This window comes from Protopterus annectens, chromosome 3.part1, assembly GCF_019279795.1.
Source record: "Protopterus annectens isolate FY-2018-M chromosome 3.part1, PAN1.0, whole genome shotgun sequence".
Taxonomy (NCBI): Eukaryota; Metazoa; Chordata; order Ceratodontiformes; family Protopteridae; genus Protopterus; species Protopterus annectens.
This window is the reverse complement of record NC_056732.1, coordinates 1,192,324,876-1,192,344,210: the sequence shown is the minus strand read 5'-3', so window position 1 is coordinate 1,192,344,210 and position 19,335 is coordinate 1,192,324,876. Positions and strand designations below refer to the sequence as shown.

The 19,335-nt window shown below is 41.2% G+C and overlaps 1 protein-coding gene across 9 annotated transcripts in view; it reads left to right on the top strand.

Moving 5' to 3' along the window:
• Nucleotides 1-19,335, top strand: part of ADGRB1 (adhesion G protein-coupled receptor B1) — a 4,264,735-nt gene that overhangs the window by 560,467 nt on the left and 3,684,933 nt on the right. For all 9 annotated transcript variants that reach the window (XM_044067288.1, XM_044067286.1, XM_044067290.1 and 6 more), the window contains one exon: nt 18,631-18,702. The gene's annotated coding sequence lies outside the window, so the exon portion shown is untranslated. The remainder of the gene's footprint in view (nt 1-18,630; nt 18,703-19,335) is intronic.

Sequence of the window (19,335 nt, the reverse complement as noted above, 5' to 3'; positions counted from 1 at the left end):
TTATTTTACATTTGTTGACCGGGCTAGTCTAGCTGGATAGATGTCCATTTTCAGTAGAGGCCCGAGGAGTTAAGCTCCAGAGTTTAAGAAGAAGTACATTTGCGATATTACAAGAAAGTAAGGGTAACAATATGCAAAGAGTACACACAAATTGAGCCAAAAAATTACAAGCAAGGTTATACAGTTAACATCATAAAAAAAAAAATTACATTTTAAAAATATATATATATATATATATATATATATATATATATATATTTTTTTTTTTTTGAGGGGGAGGTTGAAAAAGGGAGAGTGAGTAAGATAAGAGGGGGTAGGGTTTCATGATGAAGGGATTTGTCTGATGGCATAGAGTGATTAGTCAGGATTAGTGCAGGGGCACATCCATTGAGATTTGAGGTGGAGTTTAATTTTCTTTTTGAAGAGAGATTTAGAGGGAATAGTGGTAAGTTCAGAGGGGAGCAGGTTCCAATGTTTTCCAACAGTGTTGGAAAAGAGAGTCACCAGCTTTGTTGTTTGATTTATCAATATTTACAAGTAGTTTGTGTGCAGATCTTAGGGATTTTAGGTTATGGTAGGGGTGGATAAGGGTAGATAGTATAGGTGTTTTGTCAGGTTGATGCAGAATTTGATGGGCAATGGTTAATTGATTGATTTTAAGCTGGTGCTGAAATTCAAGCCAGCCTAGTAGTTTTAGATTGATACAATGGTGGGTTTTGAATGGGTTGCCTGTAGCAAATCTTGCTATATTGTGGTAAGAGTTCTCTAATTTCAGAAGATTTTTTTTTTGATAGGTTTGTAAATATGGGGGAGGCATAGAGGAGGGGAGAGATAAGGTGGGTTTGAGCAATAGTAATTCTAGAGCCTGGAGTGAGGAAAGGTTTGATTCGGTAGAGAGAGCCTATTTTTTTGTTAGTATTTTTCAAGGTGTTGTTTATATGTGTATCAAAGTTAAGGTTGTTATCTATGGTAATTCCTAATAGTTTAGTCGTGAGGTCTTGAGATATAGGTGTGCCATTTTTAGATGTTATTGTAAAGTCTATAGGAGGAGATTTACTGGAGGGTGTAAAGAGGAGGAGTTTGGTTTTTTTGGGGTTAAGTAGGAGACAGCGTTGGGAAAACCATTCTTCAACGGAGTTAAATATGTGTTGTGTAAGGGAGTGAAGATTAGGTACTGTTGTGGCTGAGCAAATGAGTGTGGAATCATCTGCATATTGAATGCATGTAGCTTGTGGAACTATTTGGTGTAGTTTCATTGATAAACAAAGAAAACAGAAGGGGACCTAATATAGACCCTTGGGGAACACCAATGGTTACAGGAAGCTGTGAAGATAGGGTGGATTTCCAGAGAACTGCTTGGTGTCGGTCGTTTAAGTAGGATTTGAACCAGTTAATGGGTTGGGTGTCTAGTGACATAGATTGGAGGATATTTATGAGTATTTGGTGGTTTACCATGTCAAACGCTTTTGACAGGTCTAGGAAGAGAGCTGAGGAAAGTGTGTTGTGGTTACGATTTTTGTTGATGGTGTCTGTAAAGGAGAGGAGGGCAGTGGTGGTACTATGGGATGGTCTGAAGCCATGCTGGGTATTAGAAAGTAAGTTGTATTTGAGAAGATGGTTTAGCAGTTGCTTGTGTATACATCTTTCCATGATTTTTGATAAGGGAGAGAGTAGGGCTATAGGGCGGTAGTTTGAAAATTCAGTAGAATTTCCACCCTTGTGAAGAGGGATGATATGAGATATTTTCCAAAGTTTTGGGACATATCCCTCTGTGATGGTTCTGTTTACAGTATGGAAATTGGGTAGGCTATGGAACTGTCTGCTAATTGCAAGTATTCTGCGGGTAGTAAGTCAGCAGAGGGGTACAAGGTTTGAGTTTTTGATAAGTGAGTGTATGTAGGCTGCGGGGACAGGTTGGAAGAGAAAAGGGGAGGTGGCTTTAAGTCATATTTAGATGTAACTGTGTCATTTGTAGAGAGTTGACTAGCCAGCGTATGAATTGTGTCTGTAAAGAAGGAATTAAAGTCGTTGGCAATTTGGTTGTGGTTCATTGTGTCAGAGCCTTGTGGGTTGGGTGTGGTAGGTTTACTAGGCTGTAGTAGTTCATTTATATTGGCCCAGAATTTTTGTGGGCAATTTTTGCGAGTTTGCTGAGATTTTAGGTAATAGCTTTTCTTATCGGTCATTATGGCTTTTTTGGTCTGATTTCGTAGTAGTTTGTAGTGTTGGTAGTCTGTTGGGTTCTTTGTAGAGCGGGATTTGTTCCAGATCTTGTTTCTGAGTTGGATTTTCTGCTTTGTTTCTATTGAGAGCCATGGGGCAGATTTGGTTTTAATTCTAATAGATCGAGTGGGAGTGTGATGGTTAAGTATATTTAGGAATTTTGCATTAAAGTAGTCTACAGCTTCATCTAGGGGAAGGTATTTCAAGGGTGACCAGTTACAAGCATAAAGTTCATTTCTAAAGAGTTCCAAATTCAATTTCTTTTTGGTTCTGAGTGTTCTAGTTATGCTTTGGGTAGGGGGGTTAGTTTTGAGCCTGATAATGTAGGTAAGTAAGTGATCACTTATATCTTCAGGGATGGTTCCTGTTTCATAAATATGGGGCTGATTGTTGGTGAGTATCCAATCTAGGATGCTTTCTTTATTGTTGGCTTTATTTATTCTAGTGGTGGAGGTGATTGTTTGGGTAAACCCATAAAGGTTAATGTGGCTAGTAGGGAGTTTGTTACAGCAAGCTTGCCAATCAATGTTTAGGTCGCCTAAGATGAATGTTTCTTGGGGTAAGTTTAGGGATAGCCAGCATAGGATGTTTTCGATGGTGGAAATGTTATTTCCAGGGGGGATATAGATGCATATGATAAAGATAGATTTGACTGAGTTAAGTTTCAGTTTGGTGATCAGAATTTCTGCATTAGAGTCCTGAGGGGGGTTTTGTTGGAAAGTGGTTATTTGAAGGCTAGATTTAGATAGGATGGCTACTCCACCTCCTTTTTTCTCCAAGATGATATCAAGTAAATTACAGATCAAATCAACCTTTCTGGGTGTGTATATCTGTTTGGTATTAAGTACTTCACGTACCCTCTCAATACCCCAGTCATTAGGTATAAATGCATGGCATGTAAATTATATTTTAATTGTTTTTATCAAATGTTTTTTCATAAAGCATTCTCCTATGGAGAATTCAGTGTGTTACTTTAAAAGTTAATCAGACTATTTTTATTGTTACTTGTGATTGGTCTTAATTAGGTTTAAATATGGTGACCTCACCTGTTTTGTAACAGAGTCTGAAGAAGCAATCAGTGTGAGATCGCGAAAGCGCTTAATTTTTACATTGTTTCATTAAATTTGGAGTTCTATTTTCGTTCCTCAGCTGTGGTCATTTTGTTTCTGTTTTGCTATTAGTGTACTGCCTACAGTCACCAAGCAGTGGGGACTAGGCATGTTCTCATTTCATTTGCTATTAAATTTCATTTGTCAGGATCACATGTTTTCATTTATGCTTGCCTTTTCTGAGAATATGAGATCTAAAGAGTAATAATCTTTGCATAATCTTACAGCTTCTCTGTCTCAAGTGGCTAAACATTTTTGAAGTGTGCTTATAATTCAGTTGAGGCCACTTCCAGAGCTGCTGCTACTGAAACTTTTATAAGATTTGCTTGGTTAAATATATAAAACCTTCCTGAAGATGCAAAAACTGACATTTTAAATTCTCCCTTAGATAGAAAGGTAGTATTGAATGTCCTTAAAATATGACAAATAGGGAGGTTGATTCAGGGAGTTCCTCAGATTTTTCAGCTCTCCTTTTCCAAATTTGTCAAAGAGTTTTACAACCACCTGTGTAATGTTTTACAAAATGCAAAATAAGCAGATAGAGGAAGCTGCTGGCAAGCAGATCTTTAAAAAGCAATGGCATGCTGGGCTCCAAAAAGAAAGGAGGAGCCTCCCTAGAAATATGGATAGTCTAACAAGTCTGAATCACTGTCTTCATAATCCCCAGCCGACCATAGCATACCACTAATTCTTTCCAAATATGTGTCCCTCCATTTCTGTTTTGGCAACATATAGTCTTAGACAAATTATTCTGAGAGTGATTTTTCAAGGATACATATGCCAGTGGGAATCTATCCCCTTTTCAGGGGATTCATTCTTATCCACCAGATTAAGCTTCATTTTCCCTCTTTAGCATCTGCTAACGCAGGGGTGATAGAAACTATCCCTATTTCTCAGAAAGAAGGTTTTTATTCAAGAATGTTTATGGTGCCAAAGAAAGAAGCTTCATGGAGAGCAGTCTTAGATCTTTCTTTTCTAAGTCAATTTGTCAGAGTTCAAAAGATCAAAATATAATCGCTTCATGACCCATTGCTTCTCATTTCCCCATTTAAGTATTTAGTGACCCAAAATTTAAATGATACTTATCATCACATTCCTACAGTGACAAACTTCAAATGTTTCTTAAGATTTTCTGTGTCTGAATCATACTTTCATTTCTCTGCATTACACTTTGGATTATCAGTCCTCCAAGGGTATTCATAAAAAGGTCTGATTGCCGAGGTAGCGTACTAAAGAATGCATGGTATTAACATATTTTCTTTACTTAGATGACTTATTTATCTTTGGGGAGTCTTTTTTTCCTAAGTATCAAGACTCTCTCACTTGGGTGAGAGATCTGCTGTACAGACTGGGTTTTCAGGAGAACATCCAAAAATCTTGCTTGACTCCTTCTCACTGGATTGTTTGTTTGGGTATCTCCTAGATACTGGAGTTCAAAGAACTTGTCTTTCACAATAAAAAGTAGATCTAAATCTAGATGTATTCCTAATGTTTTCTGTCAAACCAAGGCCTCAGCATTCGGATTTCTTAGGATATTAGGACTGATGAGCATCCATGATTCTCTTGATTCCTCTAGCCAGACTACACATGACAAAAATTCAGCAGTACCTAAATCTTTATAGTCCAAACATCAGCATCCCCTGACATTCCAGATTCCCGCTGTGGAATTTGTGAAAAGGGAACTTCTTTGGTTGAGAGACAAGCTTTCTTCTAAATCCATGTTGCCATTTTCCCTTTCAGCCGGGGCACATTCTTTAACTAGAGATGCCTTACACTTTGCTTGGAGAGCAGTGTCTGTGGGAGTAAAAGTACAGAGTGTTTGAAACAAAATGTACAGACCAAAGCACATCAGAGTAAAATAGATTTTGGCAGTAATATGTCAGCTCTGTCAATCTTCTGTGGGTTCTAGACCATTAAAGGTGGTTGCAAACAACAGTACAGTAATGTGATACATAAACAAGCGGGGGGATCCAAATCATACTGTCTATGCAGACTAGTCTTGGTAGCCTGGGATATAACTTTTTAACATAATCTCACTCTACAGGCATCTTATATCTGATCAGAGCAAACTTCTGTGGCAAACAAGCTGATCAGGACCAAATGGAAACTAAATAAGAGGGTCTTTCAGGAACTGATTCAGCTGTGGGGAACACCTTAGATAGATCCATTTGTTTCATTTCATGATAGTCATGTGACAAAAGTGTGCTGCTGGAATCCATGTATGAAGGATTGGAAAACAGATACATTTTCTTTTCCTTAGACATGATTGCTCCTGTATGCATTTTGAACCTTTCTACTAGTATCCAGGATCATTCTGAAGATTCAGAAGGACTCTCCAAAGAACATTGTGTTGACTACCCTTAAAGGCTGGACAACAGTGGTTCTCCCTTCTTTTGAAAATGGCCAATGGCAATTGCCACAAACTTCCTCAAAGACTGAACTTACTGCCACAGTTCAAGGTTTTATTTTTGATACATTCCAGTTCAAAACATATGGAGCAGGTATTATAATGGAGACAAGAAAACCTCCTACTTGGAAATCATATATTAGCAAAGGGACATTTTATTTCTAGTGGGTGCCAAAAGGAGAACCAGGATGCTCCTAAGATTAGTATTTCTCTGGTTCTGCAATATTTTGTGATTTATTATCCATTGTCATTTCTTATTCATCAGTCAAGGTTCATTCGTCATCCATTTCAGTACATCTGCCCATGGATCCTCCTCTTTCACTGTATTCCCCTCCCATGTTAAGTATTTTTGAAAGGGGTGTTACATTTACATACCAAACATCCTAGAAAATAAGTAGCTCCTCTTTAGGGTCCTAACTTTGTTGTAGAAATTCATACTCTTGCTCCATTGGTACTAGGTCACCAGGCTTATTTTAGGCTTTTAACTTGGAAAACAGTTTTACTGATTGCTCTGAGTATCTGAGTTTGAAGCTGTTGTGGCGGGTCATCCTAATCTCATTTTTCACAAAGATAGATTTTCTTTACAAAATAATCCTTCCTTTATTCCTAAAGTAGTATCTGAGTTTATTTGAGCAAAGCGTTCAAGCACTTTCTTTCCAGAAGCCTAAAAATTATGGAGAAAGGATTATCAATACTCTGGATATCCACAGATAACTCTGATACTATCTTTTTTTTTAAACTCAGATACTGTCATGGCAGAACTAGTACAGCTGATGTTGTCAGTCTTCACTTAATCCTGACTGTAGGTTTAGGTCCGTATCTCGGAACTGACTCAGCCATTATTCCAGCTCGCACCTACCAAAAACTCTCGAGCTTAGCTTTACCCATAATGCTCCTCTTAGGACTACCCCGGATCTCGTTTGCCTCTTTAAGTGCCAGATGCATTCCACTCTTTCTGTAAGTGTTATTTATCTTTCCTTCACTTTCACTGTTAAGTAGTATTTCTCTGGAATGTTGTTCTTGTCCAGCTCCACTTCCCTTAACTTTTCTGGTGTATTTTTCTCTCCAGTCTACCATTGTTGGTAGCCGCTTTTCCTTTTCCTTTTCTTGCCATTTTCAGTAGCTCTTGCATACTATTGTTGGTATGTTTTTCTACTTTAAGAAAAAAACAAACTTTTCTTGTGTGTATGTGCGAATGCACATTGTTTGACATGGTTGAAAAGACTAAGGGCATTTCTGGCTTCAAGAGATGCCAGAACTGTGACCATAAACTGCCGAATTCTGACAGATGTGACTTATGTGTTTACTGCTTGGGCCTGGTGCACCTTCAGGACGATTGTGCCATTTGTCATAGCTTTTGCCACTGTGCCCTTGTAGAGAGGAAAAATAGGTTCATTTTAAAAGGACTGGTAAAACTAGTTTTTATGAGGCCATATCTGGAATTTCTAAGATGGCTATTACTTCCCCATCTTCCTTCTCCTCCTCCAGGCATGAGGGTTCAAAAAAGAGGAGCCACTTGGTTCCAACACATTCGTCAGAACTGCCTGTTAAAAAGATTAAGTCTTCCCCGGTTCCCACAGTTTTAGCAGAACTGACTGAGATGAAGCTGCCATCTTCAGAGCCACTGGTGCTGACTTCTGCACCAACTGTTCCGGTACCCACTACTTCTTCTACTCAGACCTCTTCTACCTCCTCTGTTTCACTGATCTCAGAATCAAAGAAGTTCTCCTTCAAGGATTTGCCTCATACAGGCTAGTCCCCGAGAACTGACCCTTTTGTAGACTGACCACCAAGTCCGTTCTTGAATAGACCCCAGTCCCGTCGGTCTGTTTGGTCCATTTCACCAAGAGGCTCGCAGACACCAATGTTTTGAGCTAGTGGACCAGCTCCTGGTTGTGAGGGGATTAGCCACTTCCTTGGTTCCTAGCACTTCTGGCTCTGGAACCTTACATGTCTCTCACCCAATTCTTGTTCCTCCTCCAACTCCAACTGAGCATTCAGAATTCCTGGTTCCAACAGTCCTGGTGTTGACTGTTTTGGCGCTGGTGAGAATCTTGTCTTCAGCACTGATGACTACCTTGAGCTCTTCAGTTCTGTCAGAACCAGAGACCTCTCTGGGTCTCAGCATCGTTGTCGGTTCTGTGGAGCATGGCTCAACACCAGTTTTTTTGGAGCTGTCCATGCTTCTCAGGGCTTCAGCACACATACGTTCAACTCTGGGTTTGGGGTCAGGAGCAGTTACCTCAGTGCAGGATGGGACCATGGATTTGAAGGAGTCTGTTTTGGTTCCGGGCTCCCATTCCTCTATGGGGAGGGCCTGTTTTCTGGGCCATGGAGAGGGTCTTCTCCTCTACTGGCTCACAGTCAATCCCTCTCTTGTCAGAGTAATACCTCGGTCCTTCCTCTTGCTGTGAGCTACCACCAGCATCTGACCCAGTACAGCAGGCACAGAAATGTCAGGATGCAACCGTGGTGGTTATGTCCTCTTCAGGCACTTCCCCAGTCAGTCCCGCTGAGGAGGTGCCCCAGAAGAGAAAGTGCAAGAAGAGGAAGCAGTTGAACTCCTCTGAAGAGTCTTGTACTGAAGATGCTGACTTTGATGAAGGGGAAGGTTCCCTAAAGTCACCACCAGTAGATGTCTCTTTTGGTGACATTTTAAAGATCCTTAAACAGAGGGGTGGCTGGACTTCTCAACAACCTTACTTGGAGTCAGTATACGTAGAGGCTATCCATGCTCAACCATCTACCACTTGGATCTCTCCACCCACTGCTGATCTAATTAAACTGATCACGGAGTGGGCTTGGAAGATTCATGATGACATCAAACTAATCCCTAAAAGACCAGATCATATAGTGTCAGCTCCCATGGACCAGCAGCATTGGGGTAAAGGGGTTTCAGTGTATGCCATGGTGATTGCGGCAGCCACCAAAAAGGAACTTGCTGATTAAAGACATACTATCCACCCTCCTAATAGGAGTCTAGGATGCCAGATAGATTCGGGAAGCCAGTGTACACTTTATCGACCTTTGTGCTTAGGTCCTGAAACTTAATGGCACATTTCACCAGGCTTCAAAGAGATCTGATAAATGAGCTATCAGACACTCTAAGAGAAACTGTAACTGAGGGGGTTAAGAATAAAGTAGCTTCCCAGTTGGCAACCCTTGATTCCATCTGTAATAAACCCATGAGGCTCATTGCACATGCAGCCAAAAGGGATGACTAGGGCAGCAGGTTCTGGCATAGCTCTGAGGAGAACAAATGAAAACACCAAATGGAGAACAAAATCACACTGTTTGTTTGTATAGCTCTGAGGAGACACACCTGGATGTGCTTATATGAGTTTTTGGAGCCATTACAGTCTTCTTCCATCAATACTGTTTTTAACAGAACATCCTTTTTTGACCCCAAAGTTAAAGATACCCTTGGCAGATATAAGAAAGATGGAAAGACACTTTCTGCTGTGGGAGTACACTTTTCCACTCCTCAACGACCCTATCCAAGGAATCAGAGGAATGGTAATCTGTGGTTCAAAAAGTTCTAAGGGCCTTTTCAGGACTTATGTGGTAGCGATTCCCTCATAGGTTCTTAGGTTCATAGGCAGGTACTAGGCTATTGGCCCAAGGGCCTATGTAAGCCTAGCCAACCAAGTTCCCTGGCTTACGCCAACCCAAGAAAGTTAATTTCCTGTGACCCTGTTGAGCAGAGCCACAGAAGTGATCCCCAGGGTGTATTTCCTATTTCCCATCCACTCATCAAGATTTTTCTTGAAGAGTGTTAATGAGGAACTTTGCTTGATATAGATGGGTAGTTTGTTCCAGAGTATGGGAAGTCTCTGGGACAGGAATCTATCCCTTCAGCAAGTCCTGTTTATTGTGGTGACAAGGTTTATGTCCTTAGAGTGTGTAGCTTGGAGGGACTGGGATTTCTTTAGGTGTAGCATGTCCAACATCTCTGGGTTTGACATAGCTTTATATGTTAGGCAGAGATCACCTCAGAGTAGGCGATATGCTACAGAGTAAAGCTGGAGTTTGTTAAGATGATCAGTGTAGGGCATCTGTTTGAGGCCAGTAATTCTCTTTGTGAGGTACTTCTGTGGCCTTTCCAGCTGCTGCAGATGTCTTGTGAGGTACATTCCAAAAGGGGCATTGTACTCTATAATGGGTCTAATGAGTGTCGAGTAAAGGGGAACAATGACCTCTTTTTTCCTGGATGAGAACCCTTTTGTGATGAGGTGTGCTATGTAGAAGGATTTCCTGAGTACTGTGGCAATGCGATTATCAAAGGAGAGACTACTGTCCACCTGGGTCCCAAGGTCTCTTATCACACATTCAGTGTTAAGAAGACTGCTGCCTATGTGGTATTTCATGGGTACAGAGTTTTTACCAAAGGGGATAACAATGCACTTTTTGGCATTGAACTTGAGGCCATGGCTCTGACACTAGGCATCTGTCTCAGTGAGGCCCTTCTGTAGGATGTCCACATCAATTGGGGACTTGACTATAGCTCCTAGCTTGCAGTCATCTGTGAACTTCATTAGCCAGAGGCCTTCTGTGTTAGCCTGTACCTCAGAGAAGTAGAATCCAAACAGGAGAGGTCCCAGGACTGAACTCTGTGGTACTCCACTTGTCACTGGTATGAAGTCAGATTTGGAGTCTGCAACTTTTACAGTGTGGGTTCTGTCAGTGACCCAGTTAGCAACCCATCTTGAGACATAGGGATTTATACCTAGTTTAGTGAGTTTAGCTAAAATTTCAGAATGGGGGATGGTGTTGAAACCCTTGACGAGGTCAAGATAGGCTGTGTGTACCACCTTACCCTCATCTACGGTTTTGCTGACTGCCTCAATGAAGTCGACCAGGTTCAGGAGGCAAGATCTGCCTTTCACAAACCCAGACAGGGTGGGGTCCTGAGTTTGGAGATTACCAATATCTTTGTTTATGAATTCCATGATGATACGTTCCATGGCCTTGCAGATGAGGCTCATCAGGCTAATAAGGTGATAGTTCCCAGGATCAGTGGTGGCTCCCCCTTTATGGAGTGGAATAACTGTTGTGCGCACCATTCAGTGGGCACAAAGCCTGATGTAAGGCTATGACTGAACATGGTGCTTAGGTGGGGAGCCAGTTCGTTCTGAATTTCATGTAAAACGCAGCCTGGGAAGTTGTCCGGTCTCATGGATGTTGTGTTTTTGGCTTTAGAGAGTGTTGCTTTTACCTGTGAAGTTGTGATTACAGGGACTCTGCATTCTTATTGTATAAATATGGGCCCATTAGGGGTGAGAGGGGGCTAAAGTTAGCACTGAACCTATCTGCCAGGATGTTGGCAATATTGGTTGGTTCTGTAATTTTTGTGCCATTGTGCTGTAACAGAGCAGATCTGGGTGTTGCCATTGAGATTCTTGACATAGCTATAGAATGCTTTGTGGTTGTCCGTCGAAACAGTGGCAATCTTGTTTTCAAAACTACCTTTGGAGGATCTTATAAGGGATCTCAGCTTCTTGCTGAGACTGACCAGGTCCTCCACTCATGGGATTTTACTGTCTTTTGCAACAATTTCTTCCTTCTGTTGTAGAGTTTGTTTATGGCAGGGGACCACCAGATTGGCTTCCTTTTTTTGGAGGATAGCGTCTTGGTTCTGTTTGGAATGGCACGATCCATGCACTCGTGTAAGTGCTTATAGAGTGCATTTGTGTAGGATTCAGCAGTCATAACTGTATTGTCCATCTGCATGGGTGTCATGAAGTTCACCACTTCTGTCTTAAGAAGCATGAAGTTGGCTTTGGAGAAATTTTTTACCATGGTTTCCTTAATGGGGGGGGGGGGGGACGTGGATATCTAAGGTGATTAGCTTATGGTCGGATCTGACCAATGAGGTGTTGACTTCAGGTGTGGAACACCGGTCACTCATGTTGGTAATGACTAGGTCTAGGATATTGTTGCCCCTTGTGGGGGTGTCTATAAGTTGATCCAGGGCATTGGAATTTATGAATTCCAGAAAGTGCTGAGCAAAGGAGTTGGCACATGAGTAGTTTTCCCAGTTAATGGTAGGGTAGTTGAAATCGCCCAATATTATGGTGTTTGCTTGAACCCTAATACTTTCCAGTATATCAAGAAAAGAGGAGTGGGAATCCTGGGGCATGGTGGAGAATCTGTAGCAAGCTACAATTTGGATTGCGGTTTTGCCCAGAGTTAGTTGCACTTGGATAACCTCGGCTGCATTATGCTGAGCAACTAGCCTGGAGGTGTGGATATCCTTAATGAATATGGACACACCTCCAGCTTTGGTGTTCCGGTCCAGGTTAGATGGCCAAAAAGTGTGTTATGAGTTATAGCCTGGTAATGCAGGGGTACTCTCTGGAGCCTTGAACCAGGTCTCAGTCACTGCACAGACGTCAATGTTCTCCATTTTAAGGAGTGCCTCGAGTGAGTGCATTTTGAGATTTAGACTTCTAGCATTGAGTAGCATTACCCTCAGTTTCTGCTTGCCTGTTCCTGTTATGATGGTGAATTTGTCATTTGAACCTTGCCTAAAAAAGGCACTATAGGGCCGGTAAGAGCTTTTGCCAGTATCCGGAATCCCAAGGGTGACAGGTGCAGGCCATCTCTGGCAAAGCATTGTGGTCTGTCGACCATGTCGTCCCAGGCAGACAGATACTGGATCCCCTTAGAAAGACACCAGAAGTATAGCCAATTGTTGAAGTCAATCATTTTGTCCTTGTACTGCAGTATCATTCTGGTTGATGGCAGGATGATACTCAAAGCTAGAGTCATACCTGCCTGGGCTACAAGATCGGAGAGTTCTTCCATGTCTTTTTTCATGTAGTCCAGAGAGGTACATCTTAGGTCATTCACACCAACATGGACAATCACAGAGTCATATTTGTACTTGTGGAGTGACTTGAGTGCGTGGGTTATGTGGCAGATCCTGGCACTTGACAGGCAGCTGACAGTGACCTTCTCCTTGTTTAGCCTGGTGAGTGGGACATCAGTGTGCCTGACTATAGAGTCACCTATGACTAGTGTGTTGGGTACATTGTTTTGCCTTATGGCCTGTGGTTGAGTGGCACACTGATTCTGTGGGCTATGTGTCATTTGGGATGTGTTGGTGGTGGGAGGTTGCTTTGGAGGTCTCTGTTGCTTGAGGAGATTATTATTGAGAGCCTCAGTGAATGTTTTTGTGTTTCTATGTGTGCATTTTTGTGGTGTAGGTTTAGTGGGACTATGTGATGAGTGTGGTGTGGTGCAAGTGTTTACCTTCTCCTCTTGACTATCAAGTTCAGTCTTGGTTGGAGAGAGCTTTACCTCTAGTTTGGCTAGATAAGTGCATCTCTCACAGGTTGTAGTGTTGGGTGGTAGGAGGAGAGGGTTTTCTGTGTACATGAGGCAATTGCTACATTGCCCCTAGATGCCCAGATTCATCAGATAGACAGGAGAGAACACTGGGAGCTGACCCTTGGACATGTCTGAATAAAAAAATATTTTCCTCTAGACAAGTGAGGAAAGTGAGTACAAGAGCTGTTTTTCTCTAAGCAAGTGAGGAAAGTAAGTACCAAAACTGTTTTCCTCTAGGTAATGAGGAAGGGTGAGTGCTGTAGTCATTTGTAGTTTATTTAGTGCTTAGAACAAGTTCTGAACAATTGCTGAACACGGATAAGCAAATTCAAGTGCTAAAACTAAGAATCTGTATCCGGATCTTGTTGTAGCTAGGCTACTTAGTGCTTACCACCCCCACTGATGCCCTCCAGAGCAGATGGGAGTTTATAATGGAAGACACCATGCTATAGGCAGAGGTGGCCCACAAAATTAGGGTTCCAGGGATTCTTTCCCTTGCAATCCCTTTCAGCGGTCCTTAATGGAGGCCCATTTGCCATCCTCTGGAGGCAATCAAAGGCCGGCTTTCCCTGCACCTTTCTGGCTATCCATAACAATGGACAATTGGGTTCAGAAGAACATAACCAGAAGTTACAATATTCCCTTTTCAAAACTATCCAAACAACCAAAGAGAATCCCAGATGTTCCACCCAGTCACAGGGATGCAGCAGTTCTAGAGATTCAAAAACTGCTCAACAAAAGAGTCATCCAAGCTGTCCCACCAGACCAGATAGGATCTGGGATTTACTCAAGATTTTTTTAATGCCAAAAAAAAAAAAAAAAACAGGAGACTGAAGACCAATTTTGGATCTCAGCATTTGAACAAGTCAGTTCAACACACCAAATTCCAGATGGTCACGGTTCAGTCTATTCTCCTGTTTGTAGGGAAAGACAGTTGAATGTGCTTAATAGATCCTCAGGATGTGTATTATCTCATAAAAATAGACATCTAGCTGGGAGCCAGTCATTACCAATTCAGAGCCATGCCCTTTGTTCTCACCACAGCCCCCCGGGTGTTCACAAAATGTATGGCAGTGGTCACAGCTCACTTCAGACTGCAAGGATTCTGGGTTTTTCCATACTTAGATGACTGGCTCATTACTGCATCCACCAGGCATCTACTGCTACAGGCAATGAACTATATCCTTCAAACTTGCTCCTTGCTGAGGATCACTGTGAATTACAAAAAATCAACACAACATTTAGACTTCATAGGAGCAGTGTTAGACACAAACACTTGTATCACATCTCTACCCCAAGAAAGGCTTCAAAGAATAAAATCACAAGTCACCCAAATTATTCACAACAGAACAGTGACTTTCAATACTGGTATTACAGTTTCTGGGATCAATGGCGGCCACCATCACCTTAGTTCCCCTTGCAAGGTTTCAGATGCAAATTCTGCAATGGTTGTTGGTGTCTCTATAGACATTACTGAGGCAACCAATGTCCCATCAAGTTTGGATCACCAGTTTATGCAAAAGAAACCTGAGTTGGTGGCTCCATTCCAGTGACATTCTCTTTGTCCCTTCTCAACCCCTAGCGATAGTGACTACAGACACATCCCGGATGGGGTGGGGGGGCATTATCTGGGAAAGACAGTCCAAGGCACTTTGTCCCAGTTAGTAGGCCAATTCACACATCAGTGTTCTAGATATGAGGGCAGTGCTTCTGGAGTTGTGAGCATTCCAAGAAATTCTCCCTTGGGAATGATTGCAATCCAGACAGACAGCATGCCAGTGGTCTGGTACATCAACAAACAAGGGGAATTCGGCTCTTACCCTCTTTGTCAAGAAGCTCTCAGAGTATGGCAATGGACAGTTTCATCTGGCCACTTTCTAATTGCAATGCACATTCTGGGGAGCTCCAGTGTGATTGTAGACAAATTGTGCAGGAGCGTCCTGATGCCTCACGAGTGGTCTCTCAGTCCTTTGGTAGCAGAAAGGATATTCACCAATGGGGCCAGCCCTGCTGTGACCTCTTTGCTTCCCCCCTGAATAACAAGTGCAGCAGCTATTTTGCCTGATCCCCCCTCTGGGGGAGTCACCAAGAGATTCAAGATTAGCCCCCAGTCTACTGTATGCATTTCTCCCAATTCCTGTCATTTTCCAGTTTCTAAAGAAAGCCAACAGGTTGAAGAACAGGATAATTTTCATTGTTCTATTCTGGCTTCAACAGATATGGTTTCCCCTTTCTATGGCCTTACTTAATCCAGAAATGTTGGACTCTGGACCCAGACTGTTATCCCATCCAGAGGTACTCGTTCATCCAAATCTTCAAAATCTCAAGCGTGGCTTCTCTGGTTCCATTGACTGCCAGGCATACCAGCCTTTCTGCCCCAGTTCAAAGAATTGTTCTAGCCTCCCACAAACTTTTGACTAGACATTTATACAGCAGGAAATGGCAAACATTTTAAAAATGGGCTACAGACAGCATTCTTGACCCATACTCTGCACCAGCTCACAAGGTTTCGGAATTTTTAGCATCACTTTTTAATGCAGGGGCATCCTCCTCCACTATATGGGTTCAACTAGCTGCAATTTCAGATTTTCATAATGGTCTAAATGATGCAGCTCTAATGTCACACAAACTTTGTAAAGCCTTTTTGAAAGGAACCTTTTTGCTTAGATCTCCATGCAAAGACCCATCTTATACCATGGAATTTGAATATGGTGATACAATCTCTAATTATTCAACCATTTGAACCATCTGCAAATTGCCATTTGAAGTATTTATCCTGGGAAAACTGCTTTTTGGTTGCTATTACATCTGGGAGGAGACTATCTGAGGTACAGGCTTTATCTTGCAAGCCTCTTTACTAATTTTTCATAAGGACAGGATATCTTTATGAACAAATCCCTCATGTTTACCAAAAGTAGTGTCTGACACTAATATCAGTCAGACTATACACCTTTCAGTATTTTATGTTCACAGCCAATTATGTTTTTACCTCCACAGAACAAAAAAATTCAAAAATCTGACCAGTTGTTTGTGTCGTTCTCTTCTGCATCTCTAGGCAAACCAGTTTCTAAGGTTACTTTGCCTAGATGGCTTAAGTATTGCAAAACCTTCATCTACAACAAAAGAAATGTGCAGCTGCCAGGACCTGTAAAGGCACATTCTATGAGAGCAACAGCAACTTCCACAGTCTTCCATGCCAAAGCCTGTTTAGATGATATATGTGCAGCGGCTACTTGGACATCCCCACATACCTTTATTACTCATTACAAGTTGGATCTGGTCTCCAGGGGACGAGCATCATTTGGTTCGATGGTGCTCAGGAATATGCTTTTATGAGACCTCCCAAGATTTAGGTAGCTGGGGACTCTGTCCCACAGTCAAGAATTAAATGAAGATTGACAGCATCAGATAAAGAAGTTATGTCTTGCCATAACGTTCCATCTGTGTTGTCAGTCTTCACTTATCCTTGACATTCTCACCCTCCTTCCCGCCTGCCTTTTACATTTCTTGGTGGAATGGATCTTACCTAATAAATTGCATTTCTTTGTTACGAATACAGATCTGTTATTTTCTGTTTGTCACTATCTTGTGCAAACTTGATCTGAGGTAATCCTGAGAGGAGCATTATGGGTAAAGCTAAGCTCGAGAGTTTCTGGAAGGTGTGAGCTGAAATAACAGCTGAGTCGGTTCCGAGATACAGAAATGAACCTACAATCAAGGATAAGTGAAGATCACCAATACAGATGGAATGTTATGGTAAGACATAACTTCTTTTTTCAGAAACTCTGTTCAGTCAGTCATTTTTTATGGGGCTAACAAGAAAGGAAAATCTGTGTCAAAACAGACTATCTTCAAATAGTTGTCTCATGCTAGTACATTTTGTTCTGCCCACCACAATAAGAATTCATGGTGGGGTCAAGGATCGCTCAGGGCCTTGGCTTCATATGTGGCTTTTTGGAAAGGGTAGGAGGGTAGAAGTACTCTTGAAGCAGCAATGTGGTCCTCTGTGCATACCTTTGCAAAGCACTACACATTAGATTCCTTCTCTGGGTCTAGGGCAGACTTTGCTTGGATCATTCTCCAGAGGCTACTTCATTTTCCCGGTCATTATAAGTATGACAGTCTACTCATATAGCTAAAGCTACTGTAGCAGTGATTAAATGATGACCATAGTACAACCATGTAGATAAATTTACTGTAACAGTTCGAATGTTCACTGCTACTGCAGCAGCTATATCCCCTTTATTTTTATATGTTTTTGTTGCCAGTGTCAGGGCTTTCATTTTTAGTTTCCTAGCATTGACCATTTCAGGGTTCTAGCCTCTGTCTGTCAGTTGATATGACAGATCTAAAGTGCTTGGTGCCTAAACAATTCATTGTCTTCAGCTCTGCTCAAGCTGGTTAATGGTTTGGGCGCATGGAATCTGTCCTTAAGCTTTGGAATCTAACTGGCTCTTATATTCTTAGCTGAATATAACCCATATAGCTAAGGCTACTGCAGCAATAACCCTTTGGACATCTACTGTAGGCATTCTAGGGTGAATATCTTTAGGCCACTTTGCCTTGCCTACCTGTAGGTTCTGAAGTTCTTTATTTGCCATCTGTTAAAAAAGTCATTCAGTCAGTGTGTCATGTATTTATATCTCTAAAGTCAGGCATTTTACAGATAAGTGATAAGGCATACATGATAAGATGTAGTTTATTGTCTGATAACAGCATGCTCTGGAGCATAAAAAGGTATGAGTAACTTTTGCTTTTAATATTTGCTCACATAACAAATCAAATCAAATAAAATAGTAAAAATGAATAGAATGCACAACTAATAAAATAAATACGTGATTACTAGACAAAAGAAACAAATACTGCCTCTCTTACACACACACACACACACACACACACACACACACACACACACACACACACACACACGCACACGCACGCACGCACACACACGCACACACACACACACACACACACACACACACACACACACACACACACACACACACACACACACACACGCACACTCAGGCAGAACACGGTAATGCCACATAGATGGTGATGGTCAAAAATGAACTCTGCAGGAGACATTGATGTTACCCCTGAGCCATTGTGCTAACCCGAATAGTTTCCAGTTTTTATATCTCTAAATGTCTTAAATTTGTTTACCATACTTTATTCATATCACAGAGAAAAATGACTCGTGTTTGAAATGCAGAATTGCCATACAGTGAGTATTTCTCCTTTCGTAATTTTTTATTAATAGTTTCCAGTGATAAAATAAACAAATGCTTACAGCATAATATGTGCTGCCAGTACACTGGAATTTCTCAGTATTGTGAAACTAAATCTTGATCAGTTGAATTAAAACTGTTTTACAGACTGTTTTCTTTCACATGCTTCCATTAGTTAGTGCAAGATAACAGAGCACTGTACAAAAATAATTAAAACCATGTGCAAAATTAAACCCTTGATAAGAAAGTTTGTGGAAATGCAGTTTTGCAGAAGATTCAACTTGCTTTGAAAACCAAATTGAAACTCTTATTTGCTTTTTTGTAGAGTGAAACGTGAGATAAAGAAAGAATGATAAAGAGACACACATGCCAAGCACTATGAAACAATAACCTTCTGGTGAGTAATTTAATAAATTATTTGAGCATTTTGTTTTGTTTCTAGGTAGGCATTTACCTGGAAAATATGTGGTTTTATAGTACATTGCTAGTACCTTTGACAAAAGCAGTAGTGCCCTTCAGTATATTAAAAAAAAAAAAAAAGATGAGGTTTTTCAAAGCATGCCTTACGTTTGTGCCTGAGATGGTAGGAATCTCTAAAAAAAGGTGATGGTGATGGCTGTTGTATTGCTTAAATGTTGTAGGCTGTTTATAAATCATTTCCTTTTATGGACTAGGGTCCATAAACTGTCAATAAACCTTTTATGCTTTTCTGGTGTACTGTGGTTTCCAAAGAAACTGTTAAAGAAAAATACATGCCTTCCTGCCTACAACTGCAGGCTGCAAATACAAGATAATAAATGAAATTAAGAATCATGGGAAGCAATATTAAGTGCAGTGTGACACTCTACTGAGTCATGCTTTACTTTTCAAATACAAAAACATTTTTGTACAGACAGGCTAGACCTTAATGTAGCTCATTGCTGTAACTTTCTTTCATTCATTTCATTTGATTATCAATAGAAAAACAGCTCAATTCAATACATGTATACATCAGTTTTCAATTTCTCAGAATATGTATACTATCTTTATA